The sequence below is a fragment of the Equus caballus genome, chromosome 23, assembly GCF_041296265.1.
Source record: "Equus caballus isolate H_3958 breed thoroughbred chromosome 23, TB-T2T, whole genome shotgun sequence".
Lineage (NCBI taxonomy): Eukaryota > Metazoa > Chordata > Mammalia > Perissodactyla > Equidae > Equus > Equus caballus.
Window position 1 is genome coordinate 51903057 of NC_091706.1, and position 7760 is coordinate 51910816.

Sequence of the window (7760 nt, forward strand, 5' to 3'; positions counted from 1 at the left end):
CCCTGTTATCTGCCAGTGCCATCACCCACATGCTGGTTAAGCTTCAGCCACTCCAAACTATTTGTAATGGTTCCAAGCCCTCCTGTGTCTCTGTGCCCTTCTCCACGCTCTTCCCTCTGCTTTTCCACCTGGCTACCTTATAGATGGAATTCCTGATATGGAACCTGAAAAGCAGATGGGCGCCCAGCACCCCCTGGCAGTCTCCACGCGTGCCCTCTGATCAAGGAGCTGGCCGGTATCCCCTCAGTCTCAGGACTCCTTGAGAGCCCTGCAGTAGGGGAGTTCTCAAGGCCTTCTCTCTGCAGAAAGGCTTGACAACTCTCTCTCCCCTCTCCTTCAGGCCTCACTCTGGCAGAAGACTGCTCAGGCCCAGGCAGGATCTCTGTCCTTTGTCTTGCTTAACTGGCTTTGTTGTTCCAAGACTCCACGAAGTTGCTCCCCAGGGTCCCTCTCAGAGAGAAAACTCTTCCTGTTGACTCATCCAAGGGAGCAGGGCAACTCAGAGCCCACTACTCAGAATGGCCTGAAATTTGGAGCCTGGATCTTCTGTGGCCACTCCATGAAATCCCATGAGGCTGGCAGCCTTGGGGGAGTAATGTGACTTCATGACCGTAAATAATCCCTCGCTGTTGCAGGCAGACTGTTTAGCTACCTCCAAAGGAGACAGACCCTCTGGCGCTTCTGCACCACAGGCACCGTCATAACAGGTGAGGGGCTGTGTGCTGATGGCTGCCATAACTGTGGCTGATTTTGCTGCAGCAAGGACTTCTGCTAGGAATCTTCTAACCCTTTCCTTGCCTTGAGCTGACCTCTAGTGGCCCTGCTCAGAAAGGACCCAGTGCTTTCTCTCCATCTTGGGGTTTGTCGGGAGGTGGCCCCAGGTACAGATTTGCATGTCCTCTCACCGGGCCCATAGAATCTTTCTGCAGGGGCTGACCAGGAGGTCCTCACTCAGTGTCTTAAGTATGTATGTATGTACACACACACACACACACACACACTCGATTCTGGCTCTCCCAGCCCAGGCCTGTGCCACTGGGTAGTCATCAACTTTCCAGCCAGGCACAGGGTGACACCTCCCTTCTGCTGCATCCTTCAAGTTTCATATTCCATTACTGGGCATGGGGGAGGGAAAGGAACAAACATCTGAGTGCGTTCTACACATGTTATCTCACTTAAACTTTTGCAAAATCTTATGTAGTTGGTGTAGTGATTCCCATCTTTCAAAAGAGGAAGCAGAATCTTCCCAAGGTCACATGGTCGGACTACCAGTTACCTTTCGCTATGTTACAAACCATCCCCCAAATTAGTGACTTAAAATAACCACCATTTATTGAGCTCACAATTCTAGGGATTGTCTGGCTGCCAGGTGGGGTGTTGGGAGTAGGGCACGAGCAGTCACGCGATCTCTCTCATCCTCCAGCAGTCTAGCTGGGGCTTCTTCCCATGGCAGCTTGGCAGGATTCCAAGAGGAAGGGGGATGGATGCAAGAGCTCCATACCTAGGCTGGGAGCTGGAACTGCGTCACCTCTGCCATAATCCATCAGCCAAAGCAAGTCACATGGGACAAGTCATCTGTCCTGACTCAGGGGATGGTGAAAGGGTCTCCACTTGTGGATGGGAGGAGCTGCAATGTCATATTGCAAAGGGGCATGCCTACGGGGAAGGGTGGAGAACTGTGTCCACTTTTGCAACAAATGCAGTTGTTAGATGTAAGAGGTAGGATTTTATCTTTCAATTATGAAAGTAGCATATGCACATGAGAAAAATTCAAACAGTACACAAACGGGAAAATGAGGAAGAGAAAGTCTCCCAGGGAAAACATGTTCTAATCTAGTTCCACTCTCTACATGTAAATACCATCAAGAGTTTCTTGTGTACCTTGATACAATTTTGTTGTGCATACACATAGATGGGAGTCTAATATACACACTATTCTGTAGTTTATTCTTTTCACTTAACAGTACAGCTAAGAGTTCTTTCCATAGCAGCACAACCAGAAATGCTCCGTTACTTTTAATGTCTACAAAGTAGTCAACTGAATAAATGTACCATGTTTTATTCAACCACATTTCCCTCCTGGTGGACACTTAGGTCATTTCCTTTTTCTGTTGTTATAAATAATGCTGCAATGAACATCCTTGAATATCTTTCTTTGTATACTTGTAGACTAGATTCCTAGAAGTGAAATTTCTAGGTTCAACGTCAGATCTAAGCCTTGCTCTGTTCCCAGGACGTGCTCTTTCCAAGATGGGTCTCTGGTTGCCATCTCTTCTTCTGGCCTTTTCTACTACTAGAAGTTACCTTAGGAACCATGGACCCCCATGCATAGTGCACATATGTGACACATTCTCATGACCTCTCTACACCCTTTCCTTCCTGGACAGGCTCAAGAGGTCTTGAGCTATTCATTATTAAGCTCTTCCAAGAAGATCCAGACTAATTGTCTTTTCTGTGTCTTGCTTTATGAATTTCTTTGGGGACGTGTACTACTTCACTACAGGTCAATGAGGAAAGACTCATAGTAAGAAATGTTAACATACAGATGATGGGTTGCTTCAAGTGGAGGCCTAATGTACAAATGAGTGAAGATATCACAAATAGTGCAAAAATAGACAAGTGGTAGAAGAATTAGGTTGAATCATCACACAGAAAACAATAGTATAGGCCTGTTGTCACAATGAATTCCATCCTTGTTCATAGCAACTTTAACTGTTCATGAATATCAAATACAGTAGCACATATGCAGTGAAGAAATTTCTCAGGAGCATATTTTTCCATTCTTTAATATTGTTTTTGGGTTTCTTCATGGATCTTGATGCCCACATGCCACCTTCCTGGGTGCTGGCTGGAGCTCTGAGTTTTTACCAGGTATGTATGGACTTAGCTGTATTATGAACAGCAGGTTGGTGACTGTAGAGTCTGGAGGTGGCATGCCAGCACACTCAGATACCTCTATTTCTCACAGCCCCTGATTATGGCCCTGTGTAGATGGAGCCAATAATTCTGCGGAAGGGAACAAACAGCAGGGGCTCGTTTCTGTGATGTGGGGAGTCTGCATTTTACGGCTGCTCTGCAGACAGGTTAAAGAAGTGGACTTCCAGAGAACGCAGTTTCAAAAAGTAATTACTTAATGGTTTGAGTTCTTTAGAGAATTATAGGCATGTGTCTCAGACTTCAGAACAGGAGGTGCCCAATTTCCCATCTGTTACTTAATAATAGAGACATTGCTGCTGTCAGAAAGGCAGAGTTCTGACATGTTCCTATTTTTATAGCTCAAGGAAGAACGATGTTTATTCCCATGGTACGCTGAACAGTGAAGAACTTAAAGGATAATCATTGCCCAGTCACATTAATTTGTTCATTTCTTCATTCACTTCTTCCACATTTATTCACTGAGTATCACATTGTACCAAACCCCATGCTGGGTGTTGGAGATATAAAGATAAATAAAACCCCAAAACAACCTCTCCTTGTATCAGTTAGCTCTGGCTACATAACAAACATCCCCAAACATCATGGCTTAAAACAAAAACTATGTATTTAGTTTACAATACTCTAGGTCAATAATTTGGGCTGGGTTCTGCGGGCTAGTTCTACTGTCCTTGGCTGAGCTTACTCAGGGTTGATGGCCAGCTGCTGGATTGGTTCGGGCTGGCTGGTCTAGGGGGTTCTCAGCTGGGATGGCTCATCTCTGCTCCACACACTCTCATCCTCCAGCGGGCTAGCCTGGACTTGTTCATGTGGCGGCTAGGCAATTCCATGGGCACGAGCAGAAGCCTGCCAGGCCTCTTGAAGGTGAGGCTCTGGGTTGACATAATGTCCCTTTAGCCATTACATTGGTCAAATCAAGTCACAAGCCCAGGCCAGTTCCAAGGAGGGGTGAAGACCTCTGACTGTCATTGCTAAGGGACTTGGAAACAGGCAGGAAATAAGGGCTAATTTTTGCTAATAGTCTAGCTCACTGCCGTTTAGGAGCTTACAGTCTGGTCAGAGAGACAGAAAATTGTGATAAGTGCTATTAAGAAGCTGTCTCCCCTTCCTTCTCCCCTCCCTCTATCTCCATCTCTTAATAACATTTTCACTTTTTACATCATGGAAATCTAGTAACTCCAGTTAAAACTCTTGAGTGAGTCAAATGTCTGGTACAATGCTTACATTGTACATTTTTATTTTTTAACCCCAAAGGCAGTTGGAGTGATCCATGAATATCACAACCACCAAGCTATTGGTCATATCGCACTGTCATTATATGATAACATGTCTGCCTTTTAAACACATTATCAACGTTCAAACTATGCCTAGGTTTTCTTGAAGCACATTGTATATCTGTGTCCGTCTGTGTGCATCAGAATCCCCTGGATGGGGGTGGGTTAGGGCATAAATCTTGTGAAAAATGATATTCTTGTGGCAGCCCTGTGGTGGAGTGGCTCTGCTTTGGCGGCCTGGGGTTTCGCCAGTTTGGATCCTGGGCGCAGACCTAGTGCTGCTCATCAGGCCATGCTGAGGTGGCGTCCCACATGCTACAACTAGAAGGACCCACAACTAGAATATATAACTATGTACTGGGGGACTTTGGGGAGAAGAAAAAAAAAGAGGAAGATTGGCAACAGATGTTAGCTCAGGGCCAATCTTAAAAAAAAAAAGGATATTCTCTACCCTCTGCCTGTCATCTTGGTAATTCCTCCAGCTAATTTCCACACAGGTGGTCAGGATTGCCCTTTGAGGATCACTGCCTTTATCTTAGAAGGAGAAGTCTTAGTTCCAGAACAAAGCTTTTTAAAATGAGTTAGGACCTTCACACTTCATCTCTCCTTATCAGGCAACAAGAGCCAACCTAATTTTCTCCCAGGGACTAAACTTACCAGGGAACTTGAGATCCAAAGAGCAGTGACTCACTAACCAAGGACCAAAATGCCTTTCAAAAAACCCAATTTGCCACAAAGGGGAGCGATTGCTGCTGTGATTTGTGGGGGGCACATAGTGCTACGGCTTGAATTTCCTCTAGGGTTGCAGACCTATACAATATACAAGTGCAAAGAGAATTTGCGGCCGCCTGGTTAATCTCCTTCATTTTATAGATCGAGAAACTGAAGGGTCTTCTCTAAAGTGGCAGAGATGGAACTAAAACCGAGGTCTTCTGATTCTTCAAAAATTGTTAATTTTCTCAGAAAAGGGTAGAGTCTACTGTGCTCAGCCTAAGGAGAGTCCTTGGGGTGCACGTTGTCTTGTGAGGCAGCCAGCCTAGTGGTGGAAGAAAGGACACCCCTGAGAACTGTCTCAGTGCCCCTTTCTGACAGAGGTGCACTGGATGGAGTCAGGAGACCCGGGGCCTGATTCTTTAGCTCAAGCCAGTGTGATTAGTGAGAGGGACTTCATGCTGAGTGTGCTCCAAGGTGTGCTGTGGGGTGTGCTGGGGGTTACCCTGCGATGGCCTGCCAGCCCCCCTCTATTCTGGATTCTGAGATGAGGCAGGACAGGCTCCCCTGCAAGATGCTCACACCTGCTCACAGTCGGCTTCATGCTGGCTCCGCTGCCACTTTCCCCATCGTCCCCCGACTGTGGACGTCGCTAATCCATTATGACAGTAATTCCAGCCAAGCCAAAACCTGGCTTCAGAGTCCTTCTCAAGACAGCTCTGTAGGCAGCCACTTCGGATCATCCCGTCAGCGTGAGAGAGGAGATTGTTTGTAATCCTGCTTCTGAGTGATTTTGTCTAAAGGTAATTCTGAATCAACATCCAGAGAGTAGGACTTGCCAGATGTTGGGGAGGGAGAGAGCACAGAGTCAGAGCTATCGAAGAATGTGGCTGTCCCTCAGGGCTGAGTTTCCCCTCAGCCCAGGTATAACATGCTGGCTGCCAGATGGGCATGTGAGTCCCTTCCCATTGTATCTTCCCTGGTCCTGCGTGTATGTATAACAAAGACCCAAGATAACAGCTGGATCTGTAGGTTCAGTGTGCAGCCATAGCACAGAGCAACCCCACTGATGGAGATCAAACTGATGTCCTGACTTTCCTGGTGTGATTCTCAACCAACCGAGTTAGCCTGTGGCCAACAGAGAAAATGAAGTCTTGTTCATCAAAGCAAGGTCCAAGGACCAGCATGTTTGCCACGCTGGGAACCTGTTAGAAATGTGGAATCTCAGGCCTCATTCTAGACCTACTGAAATAGCAATTTAAACTTTAACATATTTTAACGAATCATACAGGTGATTTATACACACACGAGAGTTTGAGATGCACCGGCCTTGGAAAAGTTACCATGTAGCATGGCGACTTCCAACTGATTAGTCTTTTAAGGGTCTACCGTGTGCCCAGAAATGTGCCAGACTTTTTGGTAGATGTTAATCAAGCATATGACAGGCCGCGTCTTCGAATGGAGCTCAGTGTGTGAAAGGCACCAGAGAGAGCTCTAACTGGCTTTTGACCCATGTTGTTCTGAAAAGAAAACCCTGTTGTTGTTTTGTGCAGCATTTTATTTTTCTTCCTCCCTCTGCTGTTCATTCTTTCATCCTTTTGTGTTGCTCTACACTGCATGAGCCCTAACATCCAACTTTCAGAATTTCTTCCAACCCTCTTGGTTGCTTTGGGGGCTTATCTCAACCCTTCCACTCTCTATTTTCATTATCTACTTTTCCACCTCCTTCCTGCTGGCTCAGGGTTTTGATTGAGGCCCTGGTTTTGCAGAGTACTCTGAACTGGCTTTTCTCCACCTCAGCTGTGGTTGGTTTGCTTATTCCATTCAAAAGGACCCTGAATCTCTCAGGCAATTCAAAAGGCAGTTAATAAGGTTTGGAGTAGAAATGCATAGTGGATCCTATTTGCTGATAAGAAGAGACAAGGTCTTATTCAGTCGGTCCTTTCATTGGGGGCCCTTCACCTGTTTGGAAGCTAGTAATCAGCCCCTTGGGCTGGGATTCCCATCTAAGGGGGCACAGAATGGCCACGTGGTAGACGCCATCTATGCTAACCAGGTGACATACCCTTTCCTCTCCATCTGCATAAGGCTTGCTAACTCGAGGCTGCCATCTTGGAAGACTGCTTCGTCCAGCACTGAGTAATGGCTAGATCACTTTATCCCTGCTAGGTTTATTGCTCTGAGTCAAACTCCAGGGTGCAAGCATTTGACTGTGTCCTCTTAACATTTAGAAAAACAGTGATTAAAAGAAAAAAGACAGGATGTCTCCAAAGCCTGTCAAGTGAAGAAAAGATTAGCCATTGAAATGGTTCCATTTGCCTTCACTGTCCTCTTTTGGTTCATTAGCAGGTGGCACAGGGCACCTCACAGCTGCCGTCCCTGGCTTCTGCCAACATTTGGAGAAGGCAGGCCTCTTTAAATCTGCGTAGCTGAGTCTGTGGATTGATTGTATTGCCTTAATGCAGACACTGTTAAGAAGAAGCTGTCACCATTCCCATTAAGAAAAGATTAATGAGTAATATGATTAATTGCTAGTTATACCACGCTCTTGTGTGTGTTTATTTTTATCCCCTGAGGATCATTTTGAGTGAAGATTTCCACTCTCATGGCATTTTTATACAAAACTGTATGATCCTCTGCCATGCAACAGATTAGTCCCTTACCACGCGTGGCTATTTAAGTCAAATAAAAGATTGACTTCCTCAGTTGCACCATCCACATTTCAAGTGCTCAACAGCCATGTGTGGCCAGTGGCTATGGACAAAGGACATTTCCACCACGGAAAGTTCTTTTAGTGCTGAAATGGCTCAGTTGAATTTAGAAGAAAGAACATGATCTCCT